Here is a 19798-nt window from a genome sequence, read left to right on the forward strand (position 1 = left end):
AGTGTAGAAGGAGCCTTCTTCGCAGTTGGAGGTGAGCAGAGGAAATGTGTTATAGGCCTAAAAATAAAGCATACTGGGTTGCCTGTTAGGGAGCAGGGGAATGCATAATTGCACTCCCTTAGTGTGACTGCTGGAAATCCATCTTTGTAAAGTCTGTTTTCTGTTATGAAAGAGTCAAGTTTAATAAACAGATTCTAATTTTGTTCCATGCTCTGGCTTGGCAAAGCCTTCTAAGTGTATGCACCCAGACCCAGTTGGTTCTGTTGTGCCTGTTGTTTCTTCCACCACAGCCTACAGGGGGCGGCATCCTCAAAGCTGCAGGAGTAGATCTCCACAGCCCACCAACACCCAAGCTCCATGGCCGACGCTGCCAGGGGGATGGCATCACTAACTTTGAAGGCACCCCTACGGAATCCCTGCAATCTGTGGCTGCTTGTCTGATGCTCTTCTTTGACCGGATAAAGGGTTTGCCCAGTGGGGAGGGACAGCAGCCATCTACCTGGGAGCCAGTTCTGTACCTCGGGGGCTCACTGTGCTTCTGCACCCCACTCGAACATTTTATTCCTGAATTCTGGTTCTGCTCTGTTTAGTTGGCAGTACCACATCCAACACTCGGAAACACAAAGACACATGAGAAAAACAACCCCGCTTCCCCTTAGTTCAACTAAGGCAAGGCTGAAAGGATTCAAAAAGTACTTTTCCTTGGAAACAGCAGCAAAATATACACAAAAGCATAAATAAATGGATAAGTTCATGGAGGTTAGCCTGCAGAACAAGGCTTAGCAATGAAGACTGGCCAGCAATGCTTGCAGACTAGCCAAAGTCTAAATTCTTCCCCCACCTCAGTCTCTAAGAATCCTATAAAGCAGAGCTCCTCAAAGACAGCCCAACTTTTAGCCCAAGATAGATTTGATTTATACCTGCAACCTATGTATTACAACTAAGACTCGAGGGAGCTCATAATAAAAAATGTGTATATACATATAAAATCCCAAAGCTGTTAGGAAGACAGAGAAGATGTTTAAATGTGGAAGGGAACATAAATAGAATGTATCAAATCCTTTAACTGATGCTTTCTCTGAGCACTAAATCTAGCACCAAGAATAGAATCCTGGAAAACCAGTGCAGAGCGGGAACTGTGATGAGCACACAATGATAAAGGAAAGTGGGGGGAAAGCATGCTTTTCCAAGAAAAGCAAATTTCTTTCTTGTATTGACTATTTAGCACCTAGGGAAGTATGTAATTCTATGGTGGCTTCACAGAATGTACTTGGACTCCCTCCATTTGGTTAATGGCCACATTGGTTGAGTTGACCCTACTTTACCATCATCATCATCATCATCATCATCATCATCATCGTCATCATCTTAAAGACAGTGTCACATGTAGCTCGGGCTGACCTTAAATTCACTATGTAGCCAAGTGTGAGCCCGAACTTGCCATCTTCTTGCATTTACTTCCTAAGTGCTGGGCTTCTAGGTGTGTGCCACCACACCAGGTTTATGACCCTACTCTTAGATCGAATGGTGTCCTCATTTCTTCCCACATTTAGTTTCCGTGTGCCCCATAGCTGTGCCACACTCATTTTCTGAAGCTACCCATAAATTGAGGAGATCTTCCCCACGCCCCACCCCCAACAGAGGAACATCCTCTGTGGAGGATACTGAGCAGGAGAGGACCCCCACCCCTACCCCCCAGGGAAGAACGTTGTGCAGCCGAGAGTACTCTTGATTTGTTAGTATTGTTTGCTTTGCTGTTCCCAGTTTCCCAGATTTGTTGAGGTTTGCATGGAGAAGTGCCATCATGAATTGAATAAGAAATGTCTGCCGCAGGCCTCTGGCATCTGAACCCTTGATCTCCAGTTGGTGCTGTTTGGGGAGCTGTAGGAGGTAAAGCCCTGGTGGAGGAAGTATGTCACCGAAGGGAACCTTTGAGTGTTATAGCCCTGCCCGACTTCCTGCCACCATACCTGCTGCCCGCTGCCATGCCTCCCTGCCACGATGGACTCCTGTCCCTCTGGAATCTAAGCCAGAATAAACTCCTTTTTCCTTCGGTTGCCTTTGGTCATGGTGTCTTAGCACAGCCACAGAAAAGTGACCAAGATGAATTTATCAGCTACTTTGGAGAGAACTAAATTGTTTGCTCCTAATGTGACTCGAGAGTATGTCCACTAGCCAGAAATGTGTAGAACAGAGAGCCACGCTGAACTGGAGTAAACTGGCCTAAACTGGACTAACAAGGGGTTTGGCTCTTAAAGGGGCTGTAACATACAGCGGATTCATGATAACCTATCTTGATAAGCAAGCAGGTTGTAGCCTAACATAGATGTGCTTTTGTAACTGAATTGACCCAATCTCAGGAGCTGAGCCCAGGCTGAAGGATCTCAGATTATGCCCAAATAAGGCAAAAGCCCAGCCACACCAATCCAGTAATCTTTGTATATCTTTGTATGTCATTTCCTGTCTTTCTGCTTATAAAACATTGGTGGAGAGGGAGCATTCAGGACCATCTTTAGTCTAGAGTACTATCCAGTTCTAAAACCTTTTTCATGCCCAAGAAACTTTATTAAGTTGAGCTAGTCTCAAACTTTTTCTTAGCAGACGTTGTTACTTTTCTTTCTATACATAGTAGCAATTTGTAATTTGAGATTTTCCCCACTTGGGATAAGAAAGTCATTTTGGTTGCCCCTGGGAGAGTTGTAGTATGATAAAGTTACTGTTAAGTATTTGAGGTTTTTCTTGTTCTGTTTTGGATTTTTTTGGGGGGAGGGGGTGGCGGGTGTGTGTGTGTGTGTGTATGTATCATGCACATATGTGAAATTCAGAGTACACGTGGGACCTGGTTCTCTGGGCTGTATTCTTTAACCTAACCTTCAGTTTTTAACCCATCCATCCTTCCATCCCCAAGTCTTTCCAGGGTATTAGTGTGCCAGTCACCACTTGATTTGGATTCCGAACCTTACCCTCAATCGGTTTTCAGGTCTCATTGTCTCCCGAGGGTCACTGAATGCATAACCATCTACTTTTTATTTTCCCATAGTTCGTTGCCATGTCTGGTTAGTTATACTTTTTGTTCTGTTTTGGTTCTTAGATTTATGCTATTTCTTCCTTCCACCTGTAGGTTGGGCTTGGGGAGGGGACAGAGATAATTGTAGGTACGCGACCTGCCACGTTTAGTAACATCAGCATAAGCCATACAGCCCCCTCCCCCGTTACAACCCATTGGGTTATATTCCCTGTCACAGATAAAGAAGACTCAGGCAGGTGAAGGACCTGTCCCCACGTCACCTGGCTGAGGAGTGGGAGAGCAGCAGTTTGAGTCCCAGCCTCTTTCTAAGTCAGCTTCTCCAGGATTGCTCAGGGATTCCTTCTTGCCATACCAGACAATAGTCATCAGGAATACATAAATCCCACACACCGTCCCGTGGGGCCACATAGTTCGGCTAACAGGACTTTTTCTTCTTGCCTTTGTTCCCTGAAGCAATTATTTCTTTATTTCATTTGAAGACTCGCCCTCGGCAGCTGCTGTGGGCAGCTTAGTGTTGTCTGAAGTCTGAAGATGAGAATGGAAGCCATGAGTTTACACGTTACCAAATCTGAAAGATGTGTTGGGGTGAAATACCCCAGCCAGCCTCCCTCCCCCTGAATCTTTTGAGAGCACTTTTCTTTCCAAAATGAGAAAGGACTGCTTGTACTGCGCATGTCTAAAACTCTGGTGAGTTAAAGACGGTGTTTTGTCTAGCTGCCCACCCCACTGGAGCAGACAGTATAGGCTTCCAAAGCCAAAATAGCTGTGTGTTGTGCAGTGGTGTTTAGAAGTGGGAGGTCATGGGGGAAGGCAGCGAAGTGTACGCCTTTCTTCTTCTCCTTTGGAGAAGACGCCTGTGCTAACAGTTTAAACAGCTTTGTTTGCTTTCGAATATATAAGTTGCAAATTTGAGCCACATGGGCAGGGCTTCAGATCAAGTCAGCCAAGGGCCGAGGTGCTTTAAGAGTTCAACCATTTGGGTGAAGCCTACACTGACTTCATGGGGAAGAATCCAAATGCAGGTTTTCATCCCATTTATGACCTTGCTTCCCCCACACACCTCCCCCCCCCCCCCCCCCACACACACACATGAATCCTCACCAGTCTGGTTATTTCCCTTGGCTTTTACAAAAAGGTCCACATGGTCCTTGGCAAGTGTGAACTGCTTACTATAGCCACTCCAGGAGTCTATGACAGCTTTTCACAAGTATTTAAATTCGTCACTTTGGAAGGGAAAAAGCAAGGTATTGTTTGTCTTTAAAGTATTTGTTTGCCTAAGCACAAGTACCTTAGCAACTGTATGTGAAGACAGGTTTATTTCAGCAGAATTTGTAATAAACAGAGTATTCATTGAAGACCAGCAGTGGATGTGGACGCTGCACGTAATGGCATCCATCATATGCCGTTTTCAGGCGTGATATCCAGAGCACAACTATTCCAGCAGACGTTTTGCTACTTGGTGTTTGCTTAACTAAGGTGACCCCTGTTTTGAACTGCAGCAGTCACAACCATAGCCACTCTGATCTGCCCTATATGCCTGTGTGTGGGTATCTTGGTCCTGGGATGCACTGGCCTGGCCCCAGAGAAAGGGTCACTTTACCTCAGATCAGAACCTACCGCATCAAAAACAATGAGTTGTCCAGAGATGTGGGATCTATTTTTAAATCAGTTGCTTTCCTTGTGTCCTTTGCAATTCTTAGTCAACACATGCAAAGTGGAGTTCAGTGGTTTGTCAGCACCCAACAGCATAGTTCTGCAAACCATATACTGCTGAGATCTTTATTTAAACTTCAGATTCCTGAGTGGTCTGTACCTGATTCCCTAGACTCCAATGCTTTCCCTTGGCTCTCTAAGTTCTACCCTAACTTGTGATTAGTAGGTAGGTATGGTGAATGTCCTAGTTAGGGTTTCTATTGTTGTGATGAAACACCATAACCAAAAGCGGGTTGAGTAGGAAAGGGTTTATTTGGCTTACACTTCCATGAAGGAACTCACACAGGGCAGGAACCTGGAGGCAGGAGCTGATGCAGAGGCCATGGAGGGGTGCTGCTTATTGGCTTGCCCCACATGGCTTGCTCAGCCTGCTTTCTTATAGAACCCAGGACCACCTGCCCAGGGATGGCAGCACCACAGTGGGCTGGGCCCTCCCACATAAACCACTAATTAAGAAAATGCCTTACAGCCAGGTCTTAGTGAGGCATTTTCTCAATAAGAGGTCCTATCCAGTTAACATAAAACTAGCCTCTACACTATATTATGCAGGTCCTTGTCCTCAAACTTTCCTTGATAATAAAGCACATGGTATTCCTGCTAAAAATTCCAGTTCCTGGGCCCCATTCTGGACCAGTGAAGAGGAATCTCTAGGGCTGGGGGCTGGGGAACAGCTGGAGAGAAAACCCTAAAAACTTCAAGATTCTAAGGCCAAAACTGCCTGCTGGGAACCAAGTCTCACCATAACTGTGAAAGACTTTGCATTGCTAACTAAGACACAGGAGAGAACTAAGAAGGAGCCCAGGATCTTTGGGTCCTACAAATGAGAAGTTATTCGATGTTTATTTTACCAGTTTGCCAATTAACCTCTCTAAGAGTGTTCACAGCTTTCTCATTTTGATAAGTTAAAGTGTAGATGTGGAGTCAGTCCTTATTCTTTTTGTTGTTGTTGTTTTTTGTTTTTCGAGACAGGGTTTCTCTGTGTAGCTTTGTGCCTTTCCTGGAACTCACTTGGTAGCCCAGGCTGGCCTCGAACTCACAGAGATCCACCTGGCTCTGCCTCCCAAGTGCTGGGATTAAAGGCGTGTGCCACCACCGCCCAGCCAGTCCTTATTCTTTTGATTAAAAGACTAGAGCAAAAAGTATTTTTCAGCTGATAGGGTGGCCCATGCCATCTTAGCACTAGGAGAGGTCTAGGGTAGACCAGGTCTGTGAGTTTGAGACTAGCCTGGTGAGTTTGAGACCAGTCAGGGCTACATAGTGAGAGCATGTATGAAAAAAAAAAACAACAAAGTACTTTTCAGAGGCTGGGAGTGAAAAGCATTATGCTTCAGCCTAGCACACGTCAGGTCTGGGGTTTGATGCCTAGTCCTGTTTCTTAAACATGCATTTTTCATTTGTCTGATCTATTCAAAAGCAAGAATAGCTTTATATGCTTTTAAAGAAAAAAATCTTTAAACAACTGTCATTTCTAATATCTTCTGGTGTTTCCTACATCATCTATATGTAAACTACAAGCTTCTGAGGTCCAAAAATATGTATTGTTTATCTCCATTTCCCAGGGGCAGACAATTCCTGGTCTGTTAAACTGATGTTGCTGCATGCATTGGGAGGGAAATATTTTTTTTTCCCCTCGGGTTCTGTTTTCTTTAGCTAATGTTATCTGAATTGAACTTAACCTTTTTGTTTGTTTGTTTGTATTGGTGAGCCTTTTACTATATGGTTGGTTTATTAAGATTTATGAGATGCAAAATGCTGGTTAAAAAATAAGCATAAACCTGAGAGACAATCCATGCGGTTATGACCCCTAAAAAGAGCTGTCCAAGTCCCCTCGCCCTGCTGAGGAAATATCACTACACAAATGGGTCGCTGTTAGTTGATGGAAAAATTACATTAACTGGAATCCCCGGCTCCCCGATCATGCCAGTTAACTGAGGTATTAGTGTCCTGTTTAAACTCTCAGGGCTATTAAATTAAACGGTCATGACACGAAACCCCAGAAAAGTCTTATTGTTGTCTCAAAAGATTGTGTACAGGTGTTGCTCGTCTGTGGTAGAATACAGAAGGCTTCAGTATTCTCAGAAATCATTTCCTCTCCTGAGGAAATGCACCACAGTAAAGTTGCCTTCCCTGGTGCTGTAACTGCCGACTCTCAGCTTCAGAAGAAAATCCTCAAGTACTTACTATCTGGCTTATAGTTTCCACCAGACATTTCTGAAGAGATTGCAAGAAAGTTGTGTTTGATTAACAAAATAATTCTTACAGAATGAAGCACTGTGCTCCATAGACACCCAAGGTATTGGGGACTATGGGGGTCCAGCCCCTTGATAGTCCCCTCCCAGGGTCCGAGAAGAATCTACAACCAGCTGATAATTAATTTTTGTTGAGAAGAAATGAATCTATGTACACGAAACTCCTTAGTCCATATACTTTATTGTTCTGTGTCAGTTACAAACTTATAATTTAGCTCATTTCTAGCCTGATTGCTCTCTATACTTGTCTGCGGTCCCCTCTAGGTTTTATCTTAATTCCCTCATCTAGTTCTGCCCCTTCTAGGTTCTCATCCATCTTGTTCCTTCCCATATCATCTCCTCTCCCATCTCCTTCTCTCTCCTCATCTCGTTCTTCCTCATCTTGTTCTTCCCCATCTGGCTCTTCCTCATCTTCCATCTTCCATCTCGTTCCTCTAGTCCTCTCTTTTAGTCCTTCAATCTAGTTCTTTCCCTTCTCAGTTTGTTCCTTGCAAGTTCTTACCCGTCTAGTTCTTCCATTCTCTTTTCTCTTCTCTGCCCTCTCATTCCCTGGAAGTCCTGGTATATATACACTTACAAGCAGTATTCCCTTAGCAGTGCAAAGCCAGGCTTCCAGGGTCAAACAGAAGGGTGATAAGAATCACATAGGGAGGCAATAACCGTTAATTATCATTTGCAACCCCAAAGGAAGTGACCAATGGGGAAATGAATTAACTAAAGGCTAAATTCAGGTAATATCTAGGAAGAGGGATCTTATGTGCTCAACTATTAAACTCTTAAACGTGATTAGTAGAAAATGTTAAGAATCTCTAAGTTGCTAGGTCAATGGGAGAAAATAAAACTGTCTTCTTTTTTCCTGTGGCTCCTATCTGTCCAAGCTATCTGCCGTTTTTCTGCAGGGTGGGGGAAAGTGTGCTCAGTTGCTAGGCAACCTGTGTACAGCTAGATGCCTCTGGTGATAGTTAAAGGGAGATCTGGAACTACAGGTAAGGTTTGGGAAAAGAGGAAGTAAGGCTTAATTGGCACATCCGCCAGGCCTTCTCAAACAGGTAGCCTGGATTCTTAAGTCTGTTCTTAGAGAGTACGGAGGTATCTCTGATAAGGTGCTTTCCTCCATCTGGGGATGGACCTGGCTGGATGCCACCAATGACGATAATTACAGGGAGGCTTGAACTGGGGTTCTGGCTGAGCATAGCTGTCAGCGCAGAAGGTTATCTAAATATTCCTAGAAGTGGTTAGGTAAGGAGTTAGCAGTCTATAAAGTTAGTAAGGCTGTAAGAAAGGAGGGTCCGAGCTGAATTGTGTAAAGCTATTACTTAACGTCCACCTGACCTAGGCGGTGTCTCCTTGTGGAATTTACCTTAAATCAGGAGACTTGCATGTGGACTGTTATTACTGCTAGTCCTTGAAAGTGGCCAAGGGAGATATCTGATTCCAGAGAAAGCCTTTCCTGAGACTGTTCTCCAAATACCTGGAATGTGTATGTCCAGAGAGTGATCAGTCCACACTGTTAGCCCTTCTTAGGGAAAAGTCAATTGGGAAAACTATGAAGGCACACATGATTTTCATAACAGAAGACAGCTGATATATAACAAGCCAAGTAACACCAAAAACTCCTTGGGATTTGGCTTCCTCTGGAGGAATTCCCTGATTCCTCCAGGTAGTGACTTTGCCAGAACCAGCTGAGTTCTTTTTTTTTTTTTTTTTTTAAGACAGGGTTTCTCTGTGTAGCTTTGCGCCTTTCCTGGAACTCACTTGGTAGCCCAGGCTGGCCTCGAACTCACAGAGATCCGCCTGGCTCTGCCTCCTGAGTGCTGGGATTAAAGGTGTGCGCCACCACCGCCCGGCCTACCAGCTGAGTTCTTATGATATATTCCTGCGGCCCGCAGCACCAAGGCATCAGAAACAACTGTTTTTAAACTCACCTTTATCCTCAGCCTATGAAAAGAATGTTAGCATCCACCATGGAGCTACACAGTCCAGGTTGTCACAGGAAACATTTTTCCTGAGTTTCTGTTTTAATCTAGTGTCATGAAAACTCTGAAAAGTCTACTTTAAATATAGAAGATGGTAGGTTATTTATAGAAAGAACAGATTCAGATGAGAAAAGTAATTTCTTTCTGTAAGTCAGAGAGGGGGAATGCTGGGCTTGAACCCAGGACCTAGTGCATTCCAAATGTGTGAACTCCATCCCCTGCCCAAGAAAAGCAGTTTTTAATTATCTCACAACGTGTGATACTCCTTGGTGTTATGAGGTTCCGATATTCCTGTGAACAGTGCTGTGAGCTTTGTGTGGTGGAGTCTCTTAGACTTTAGTAAGCTAGGACCACCTCCATCCAGGGTCTGGCGCTGTGAGTGGTCCGTTTTTCCTCTTGTGGATACCTGTTGGGCTTCCTGGACTCTCCCATCCCTCAGCCCCCTGTCTAGGTTCTCCCACAACTGCACAACTCCCTTTATCTTATGTCTGCACTCAACCTGTGCTGGTGGAGCCGTGAGCGTCTGGAGGATGGATCCACGCAGTTCCTCAGCTGGGTCACGGAAGAGAGAAAACATGCTTTATCTCCATCATCCCATTCTCACATTTCTTGCCCAAATGTTTCTTCTTGGGGGGGGGTGTCTGGTTTCTTGGCAGTGTACGTCGGCTAGGGGCGTGTCTAATCAAGAAGCCACTGGCCTCCCCTTGGTCAGCGCTGTGCTGAGTATTTAAGCGGAAGTTACCAGGTGATGCGACAGTTACAAGCCACAGCACAGCAGAAGCAGCGCCCGCCCGGGTTAGTGCTCTGCCTCTCTGACAAAAGCCCCTGAGAAAACTGGTATTGCAGGAAGGCTTTACTGTGGCTCCTGCTTCCCGAGGGTTTCAGTCTGCCATTGGTCGGCTCACTATGTAGGGGCTTGTGGTAAGACAGGATCTTGTTTCGGGGAGCCTATGGTAGATCAAAGCTGCTTGTCTCAGGACAAACAGGAAGTAGAGAGGAGAGGGAGCCAGGGTCCTGGTTTCCTCTTTAAGGGCACATCCTCCAGTGACCTAATATTCTACCAGGGACCCACTTCCTAAAGGTTTCAACCACCTCCAGGGGTGCCATGGGCTGGCCACCAAGCTTCAACACTCAGGCTTCTTGGGGGCCATCGAAGACCCGAACGATTCCCCGGTGTTTCATGAGTGAAAAGGATGGATTCTAGTTGTACTTTTCCGTTGAAAATATTCTTACTGTGCTTTGAGAGCCTATGTTTGAAAGAATAGTGAAGGAATGCATCCCAAGATGTCAAGAAGGAGGAATTACAGTAAGAAATTGTCAGCAGGCCAACAAAAAATGTTAACTATATCAAAAGTACGTATGTCCACGAGTCCCAGGGTAGAGAGAAGAAAACAAGAGTGGCATCTGCCTCAGCCACTGACCGCAGAGTGGGCGGTCCAAAGGGGGCAGTCCTAGAGTCTTGTGCCAGCTGTCACTCCCAGACCCGTACCTGAGCCCTTTCAACACCTCCGTGATGACTCAGGACCGAACAGGCTTCACATTAGGGTGCTCACAGTAGATGCAGGTCTACACAGAACCCCCGACCAAGACATGAACACTGCCCCCAAAGAAGTTCCCTCTAATCCTGGTGGGAGACAAGCAAGCATTGTGCTGTCAGAACTGCCTGTAATAATCCCGAGACGTCAGAACTGGGCTCCTGTCATCCCCAGCCCCACCTCTCTTTTTCTCATTTCCCACGCTGACGAGCTGGACCACCAACCACTCAGTCTCTAGCCAAATCCCCGTCGTCCTTCTCGATCTCGCTCGGCCCCCACATCCTATCTGCTGCGAGTTCCTGTTGATTCCTCCTCATTCGTGCCTGTGGGGTCCACCCGCTGCCTTCCCTGATGCTGCCTTTCCTGCTCCTCAGCCTTCACCCCAACCCCACGTGCCCCGATTTTCACGGGATTGCTCTTGTCATGTCTCACTCGTCTCCTGGCTCCACCTTGCTCCTTCCCATCTCTTCTTGCGTTAAAACTCAGGGAAGGGGGCTTTGGAAAGGGCAGATTTGCTTCTGTCCACCTTCACCTCTACCATCGCTTGTTAAAACCTTTCGGAGGCTCTCCATTGCCCACGTCCATCTTGGCGACACTGGCCCCCTGTATACAGACACATACCTCTAAATCTCACCTCTGTGTCACTGTTGCTGTGTCGTACCTTACTCTGTCCAAGGCTAATCTTTTAGAATATATTCCACACACTGAACTTCCCCAAGCCTTAGTTTTCCTTATCTGTAAAATGGGGAAATCCCTACTTGGCTTCACAAGTTCCTGAGAGAGATTCTATTTCAGTTTTTATTATAATTAGACTGAATACTTTGTTTGTGTTTTACTCTGTTTGCATGTTTTATGCTGAACTTGTTTATGGGCCGTAGTGTTTTTTTTTGTTTTGTTTTGTTTTTCTGTCTTCAGTTTTGTCTGGGTTATCGCTTTCTTCTGTGTAGCCTTTTTTTCTGGCTGAGAGAGAACTTGTTCCTGTCAGGAGGGAATGTGGACGGGAGGGACTCAGGTGAGAGGTCTGTGAATGTGGCATGTCTGGTATCTAAAAAATGGCATTTGTGGGGGGCAGGAAATAATGTATCTTTAATTACCCTTTAGTTCACGGTTTTCTGTTAACTTCATTTTGCTATTTCAAGCTTAGATAGTCTTGTTTTCTACAAACAGTACTTTTTGTTCTCTCTCACTAGATAAAGGGGAAACCAAAGAATAGATGTAATTAAGCGTTTGAATTCAGGATTAGGAAAGTGTTTGACTTGGGCACAAAAAGACCTGTTGATGCTGGGGCTGTTCTGTGGTCAGGAAGATAATGAGAAGTCCATTATAGTCTGGTGCAGAACCGGGCACCACCCATGGAAGCAGAGAAGACAGTTTGGAAGTTGTGTTATTTTCTGTTACTATAACTAAATGCCACTGACTGAGTAGTTTATGAAGAATAAAGGTTTATGTAGCTGATACTTCTGGAGGCTGAAAGATCCACGCTAAGGAGGTGCATATGAGAGTTTTCTTGCTGCTAGGGACTCAGTGGAGTCCTGAGGCAGCATAGGGCATCAGCATAGGACAACAGAAGCACGTCTAAGAGGGAAAGCCGAACTGGCTTTTGTGACAGATCCAATCTCCACATAACCTATTAATCCATTCTTAAAGGCATTGCCCACAGGTCCTCATCACCTCTTAAAGGTCCCACCTTGCCAAAGGAGGTGGGGGAGATGTAAAGCCAGGCAATGGTGGTGCATGCCTGTAATCCCAGCACTTGGGAAGCAGAGGCAGGTGGATCTCTGTGAGTTCAAGGCCAGAGCAAGTTCTGGGACAGCCAGAGCTGTTACACAGAGAAACCCTATTTTGACAAACCAAGAAAAAAAAAAAAAAATCCCACATGGCCCTGCCATGGCCATCGTCTTTGTTCTTTTTCTAGAGTGTGAGCATTATTGTGAGCCCCTTGTAGCTAATTAAACCTGGCTTCAAATCCCAGGCCCACTCTAAAGAGAAACTACTCTTGAGCTTCAGGTGGCATAGCAGTGACCATGGTGATGGCGCCATCCTTGCCAGGCAGCAGCGTACTAGAGATGAGGCACAGAAGGTGAAGAGCATAGCCCTTGGTGCACAGCAGCCCTTAGTACCCGCTGCTGCTGCTGCTGCTGCTCCTGCTGCTGCTGCTGCTGCTGCTGCTGCTCCTGCTGCTGCTGCTGCTGCTGCTGCTCCTGCTCCTGTTGCTGCTGCTGCTGCTGCTGCTGCTCCTGCTGCTCCTGCTGCTGCTGCTGCTGCTGCTGCTGCTGCTCCTGCTCCTGTTGCTGCTGCTGCTGCTGCTGCTGCTGCTGCTGCTGGCACCCTCGGCGGGTGGACAAAGCCATAGGCTTCTTTTGGTCCCCTTTGCCAATCCTTGGCATGGATGGCCCTACACAAAGCTCCCTCCCTTACCCACGGTATCCTGGGTTCCTCCTGCTACTGCTCCTCTCCCACCCCTGCTGCTCTGTGCCTTCCCCTCTGTTCTTTGGCCATCTCTCTTGTGAGTTCCACTGGACTGTACGTCTGATACTCGCAGCACCCCAGATCCATTACAGCACACCCAGGACCCCCTAGGATTCCTAGAAAGTAGCATGCCACTGACCCAGTTACCAAAACAGGGCTCACTTCTTCTTTCAGCCTGGCCGCCTTTCCTTCCGAAAGGAAGCGATCTATCTGTATTACCACCACTCCAGTGCCACACATCAGCCTGCCTGGGTGCTGCGCATGCTCAGACTCTCAAGCAGGCCTTTGATGGAGTTTGCTCAGACAGGTCTTACAGACCTGCATGGTCGGTTCCTCCTGTCCAGTCCCCATACAGTGGCGCAGATAACCGCGTAACGTAAATGAGATCCTGCCACTCCTGCCTAACCCCTGGTGACTTCCCTGTTACTTAGAGTCAAATGGAGATTCTCATCATGATCTCTAGGCACTGCAGGCATGAGTTGACTCCAGATTCGTCTCTTTTTGTCACAACCAATCCCAAGGCTGTCTGGGTCCTGTGAATGTCTGGGTGCTTAGTGCTCACTGCTCCCTCCTACTGGGATGCTCTTGGTTCTGACAGCTTCATTGTCTTATTTCTTCTTGTAACATCTTGTTTCCTGTTCCCTCTTTCCTAATTGCTTCACTGTGCATTCTCTGAATGTCCGTCTCCCCGGCGACCTCGCAGATTCCTTGGGGACAGGTGTCTATATTGAGCTTTGTCGATTCCCACTGTCTAGCCTGCTGCTTGCCTGGAACCATTAGATTAGTGGTGGATGGAGGCTGATGGGCTTCCCTCTGCTCCGCCTTGACCCCATCCGTAGTCCTGGAAGTCCTGTCGTCACCAGCCCTCGCCAGCTTCCATTTTCAGGTCCCTCTCCCACAGTCTGTCTCCACGGAGCCTCAAGTCTTTTTGTTTTGGTTTGGTTTTTCAAGGCAGGGTTTCTCTGGGTAGCTCTGGCTGTTCTGGAACTCACTCACTCTGTAGACCAGGCTGGCCTCAAACTCACAGAGATCCGCCTGGCTCTGCCTCCCAAGTGCTGGGATTAAAGGTGTGTGCCACCACTGCCCAGCAGCCTCAAGTCTTTATTTGAGAAATTGTGGGAGGTTCTGCAGCATTTCAGAGAAGCTAACCAGAAGAGAGTGTGCTCTGCACTTGGCTGAAGTCATGAAAATGCTTATCCTAACTACCTCCTGCTTAGAATTGAGCTGTGATGGGGATGGACAGTGAAAGGTGACCCTGACTGTAAGTAGTGTGATTCGTGTTTTGGGAATTTCACCAGTGACCTAAAAGTTCTCATTTCAGAAGTGCCGGGACGGTCCTATCCCTTGCTGATGGCCCAAAATCTTGCCCCTAGAAATGGATTCTTTAGTCAGAACTTGTACTTTAAGATGTATGTGTCTATAATTAAACAGGTGGTATTTGATAATCTTTTTATGGAGGAGCCCCCAGAGAATCACATTCACACACACACACACACACACACACACACACACACACACAAGCACACACGGGTTTATCATATGAGTCACATTCACTGTGAGGAACACACTCACATGTGCACACACACACAAGTTTTTCATAAGGGTCATGTTCACTGTGAGGTGGCACATGGCTCAGCCAGGCAGACTCCTTATTTCCCAGCTGAGTTCTCCCTGCTCAGCCTCGTGTGCTAGGCTACAGAGTGGCTGGCTTCACTTTGTATGCCCAAGTTGCTGTGGATTGGCATGTAAATCATGAGGCCTGCATCAACCACCTTGGCTTGCCCTTCTGCCGAAGTTTTGATCAGAACGGATCCCATTGGAAGAGCTGTGGGTATGCCATTATCACGTGAATGACAAAGCCTTCTGAGTGAGGAAGCGACTCTTTGTTGAGCAGATTCTTAGTGACTGCACACGTGTTGTATACACATGCTTACACACTGCTGTCCCACTGTAGAATGCCATTGTCAGGGAGAGGGCACTAAGGTGGGGTCATAGGGCATCGAGTGTGTCCCCGCAGCAACTGGACAAGTTCTCTGTGTAGAAGTGATGGGGAAGGGAGACAGGAGGAGTACCATGGCTGAGGGAAAAGTATTCTCAGAGATGGGGTGAGAGAGGACTGAGATCCAAGAGGTCTGGGGAAAGTGCTCAGCCCAGGTAGACTGCAGCCTAGAGGATGTGGTTTTACCAGAGCAAAAGAAATGGCATGCAGGCGTCAACCTTAAGAGCTGAGTGATGAAGATGTGGGTGCTTTCTGTGTCCTGATAGACACTGTAAAGAACTCGCCGTGGTCTTGACAGCTTTGTTCAAATAGATGTGTGTATCGCATCAGCTGCTCTAGATATTTATTGGTAGAAGTGATGAGCCAAAGCAAAGCAAGCATCGGATCCCTTCTGGAGGTTGCTTGACCCCAGCCAGCAGGCAGGCGGAGGTTCGTGACCAAGGGCTGGTCACAGTCATTTCCCCCAAACCAGCATCAGACTCTGTTAAATGTGTGGGCTATCACTGGATGATGCTAATCTTACACTCAGCACAGCCATCCAAACGGAAGAGAAGAGGCACCTTAGACCATGGAAACTGACAGAAGGAGCCCCATGCAGTGGTCCCATAGCGCAATCCGTACACCCCTTCAGCTGCCAGGACTAGCCATGTAAACACAGGCCTGCTCCACGAGGCTTGCATTTCCTATGTCCAAGTCCCACTCGAGCAGGAGCCAAATCCTCGGCAGGCAGAGAGCCCTGTGGCTGTGTGTGGCCTGGTGCAGCCCTCCCTGCCAGGGGGAGAGCAGTCCCCGCTCTGGGTGGAGACCGCAGCCAGACCTGGGGACCAGGTTGTCCTAAACATGATGCACGCCTCCTCACCGCCGCCCCTCACCTCACTGAAAGCTGAGGGGACATTAATGGACAGTGACAGCAGCTCCGGGAGGGGAGGGGGCCTTTGGTCCCCCCTCTGTTTGGAGAAGATGACCTTTGGGACTCAGCAAGGGGAACTGGGCTCACTTGGTTTTCTTCGAGGCATTCAGAGCGCTTCCCACGTATCTCATTTATCGTCATGACACCCGAGAGGTAAGCTTGTTTGAGGTCTATACAAAGTTATGATTATGCCTCTGGATTCCAGTTCCTGACTTCATGTCATCCTAAACCCCGGGCTCATCCCCATCTCACTTTTCTGAACATAACGAAACCCTTTGGGTAATGAAACATCTCAGGCTCAAGCCTCGCCAAGGGTGACCCCCCCCCCTTTCCTTTTTTTGTTGTTGTTAAGTTTGATTTATTGCTTAGCATTCTAGCCAGGCTCGATGGATGTTCAGAATATTATAAATAATGTGGATTGAAAGATTGTGCTGAAATGTTTATTACATTCTTAGAAAGAGAACGAGGAACGGCCCGCAGAGTGTGGCAGCGGGAAGGAGGGGCGTGAAGGGAGGCGAGACAAGGCTCCTAGAGTGTCTCCGTGTGCCCATAAAGAGTGCTCAGAGGGAACAGAACTTAGGTTGCAATCCTGCTATCAAGAATGCAGACGTGTTCTGGGGGGTGCAGGCAGTACGTGTGAAGAATGTGGGGACCATGAGGAACTAATCATTGAACGCTCCCTCTCCTGTTTCCTCAACCACACAACTCAAGAAAGGTCTCAGCTCACAGCCTGCCTGCGCCTTCTGACGAGCTCTTGTGGGAGGCTAGCTGTGGGTGTCCTCCGGAGTAGCAGGCAATGGTGGCTAGCTCCACTGAAGTGAGAAGGGCCCTCCTCCCCTGACTAGTGTACAGTTAGAATCTGCAGTGTGTCTTTTCAGGGCTTGAAAATACAAGTATCATCCAACACGGGAGTTCGATATGAGGAATGACTGTCACGTTGGCCCAACCGGCATGTTGGGAACTAAAGCCCGCCTACCCTCTTCTGTCTGATAAGCCTGTCTGACCTCCCTCTTGTAGGCGCCACCTTCTGCTCTGTGAGGAAGAAGAGTGGAGACTCTGGGCAGTCGGGGCATGGCTCCCTGATGCTAGGTGGGAAGACTGGCAATCTGGTGGACGTGTTTCTTAGAATCTTCTTTGTTGTGAACAGGAACAGTCCTTTGGCCCCACCGGCTGCTGCCCTGGGCCCTGCAGACCTCCTCAGGAGGAAATGAAGCTAAGGGAAGGCTGTGGGGGTTGACTTGTGACAGTTTTGTGTGTCCGATGCATATCCCATTTCTCATGAGGCTTTTTCATGAGCCGTTGGAGACTGGGTGCCCACCTCCCTCCCAGCACAGGGACCTTCCTACCATGTAGGACCCCTACCTAGTTACCATCTAGTGCCCAGAGAACACAGCCCTTCCTTTCATACTAGTGGGTGTTTTGTTGTCAACTTTTAATCTTCATCTCTGGACCAGTGGTTCTCAAACCTTAGCACTGGGAGAAATCTTGCAGACACAGACCCCCGGGGGTGACTGGAAGTTGCATTTCTAACAAGATCTTAGTTGAGCCGCTGGGCCTGGCCCCCATTACACTGAGGAAAGCCACCTTCAACATAAACTCTTCTATTGCAGGTAATCTTCAGTAACTTTTTTTTTTCTCAAGAATGTCTTCAAAGAAAAGATGATAAAAAGGTTCAGGGAACAGATGAAGTGTGAAGAGGTGTCCAGTTCAATACAGAAAAGGGTGTAAGTGACTGGACACTCCAAGTTCACATCATCTCAGGAGTAAACCCATGAGCAGCTGCTGCAGCCTTCCATTTTACTGAACGCTAGGCACAGTTGACTTGAAAGAACAGACCACGCCCACCTAGAATTTCACACCTAGGTCGCTAGCCACGAATGTGGAACACACTGATTTTGAATTTGGAAATTATTTGAGTCCCTTTGTAGTTCTTCAAACCCAGAACTTCTCAATGACCTTAATGACTCCTCTGTCCATAATTCAGTTGCTTACTCTTCATTCATTCAGCATGTGCTTATTGAGCAGTTACTCTGTTCTAGGTACTGTTTGGTAACTGCCTCTGAGCCAGAAAGTCATCTGAAGTCTGTTCTGTTGACTTCTAATATTCCAGAGAATGGATCTAAGTTAGGAACCTGTGCCCATTCAACCAAGGCAGAAATAAATGTTGAGTATATGTAGTCATGTACTGTAAAGTGATATTGTAGTCGATGATAGACCAAATGTACAACCTCGTCCCCAAAGATCTTATCACATAGTGATATAGCCATGTTTAGTCTGTGCAAATACACTATATAATACTCACCCAGTGACCCTAGTGATGAAGGCACACAGTGATGAAACTCTCATAAGGGTTACAGAATGGCATCATAGGACCTCTGTGCGCAAGTGGTAACAGGCAGGACACTGTCACAGAAAAACATGGCCTGCTGTCTCAAAGAATTCACAGACTGTAAGGCATAGTATTCACAGGCCCAATTAGTTGCTAATTTAATGAAGTTAGTTGTTTACAATGTGTATGATCTGTGCACTGAAGCGTGGGAAAGGCAGGCCTAAGATGCTGTGAGCTTAGGGAGAGGAGTCTGGAGGGAGAAAGTGCTCTTGAGCTGAGGCTGTGCCATTGCTGGGTATGTGGAAGCTGGCAGAGGCTCTGAGCACGTGACCTGGGAAGATCCATGCCAGGCCTAGAGGTGCAAGCAAGCATGGCGTATCGAGAGCAGGAGGCCGAGGTAGGAACCTGGTCATTTGGGGATGTGTCACAACTCACCTCCTTGTTCTACAGACGGACGTCTGACATAACTGACAGATCATGTTTAACCTAAGCCAGAAAATATTTCAAACCCAGAGCTCACATTCTGGATCGTCTGCTTTTCTTTCCAGAAGAGCAGATAAACAAGCATTGATGACACCACCCGAATATTATTCTCAAATACCTTTTATTATTGGCACCAACAACATGCCCTTGGAAGGCAGATATTTGTCGTTTTCCCAGGTCACATGACAATCCCTGGTATTGGCATGACACTTAGTCATGTGTCCTCTACCAATGTGACCTCTGCCGTAACCATACATTTCTGACCTATTTCAGCCCTTACACATCAGATGTCTACGTTTATTAGTAGTTTAGCCAGTGTTGGAGACCAAACCCAGGGCCTCACACATGCTAAACAGGTGTGCTACCAGGAACTGCAGCCCCCCACACTGAACATCTTAAGTAGAGAGAGGAAAAGACCCCCTACTCCTTGTTGGTCCCCCAGGTACAGCTGTCCCCAGCCTTCCAGCTCGGTCCAGTGTGTCCTTCCGCCTTAAATCCTCTTTGCCAGCAGAAGCTCCACTCGAGTGTTCAAGCTAATCATATTCTAGTACTTACGAGCTGGTATCTTCTCTGTGTTTCTAGAAGGTTCAGTAGAAACCCTGTCCAGTCCGCTCATGATGCTTCCCTGAGGTGTATGTCTCAGGCAGTGAAGGCGGCTGGAGGTCCCCACGTCTCGCTCTGAGGTTTCCTTTCGCGTTTGCTGCTACCGCGTCATCAGAAGCTTCCCTGCATGAAGGGCACATTTTAGGGATCCCAGATGGCATGCTGTCCATAGGAGGACATCTGTAGGTGTCGTGAAGAGTGTTTGAGGGTACTAGTGAACAGAGGTGGCATCATTGCAAGTCCCCCATGATGAACGGACGGGTTCCTTCACTCTGTAGTGTGAGAGGCCTGTGTTCAATCCACATGCTCATGGGAGAGCCCTGCAGCCTGGCTGTCCTGTCGCTCCTGGGATTTCCCAGACTGGCCTGTAAGCTCTAACGCTGCTGAGCCATGTAGAGCACAGTTGGAATGTCTTGTTCTCACTGCACCAATCGCGCTGGGTCCCACCGAGCTCACGAAGCTTACAGCTTTCATCCTGCTAATGAGAAGTTAGCTAGGTATAGT

At 47.2% G+C, this 19798-nt stretch overlaps 1 protein-coding gene across 1 annotated transcript in view; it reads left to right on the forward strand.

Moving 5' to 3' along the window:
• Window positions 1–19798, forward strand: part of Stx8 (syntaxin 8) — a 251618-nt gene that overhangs the window by 219632 nt on the left and 12188 nt on the right. The gene's annotated exons all lie outside the window — the stretch shown is intronic.

This window comes from Peromyscus eremicus, chromosome 8a, assembly GCF_949786415.1.
Source record: "Peromyscus eremicus chromosome 8a, PerEre_H2_v1, whole genome shotgun sequence".
In the NCBI taxonomy this organism is placed as follows: Eukaryota; Metazoa; Chordata; class Mammalia; order Rodentia; family Cricetidae; genus Peromyscus; species Peromyscus eremicus.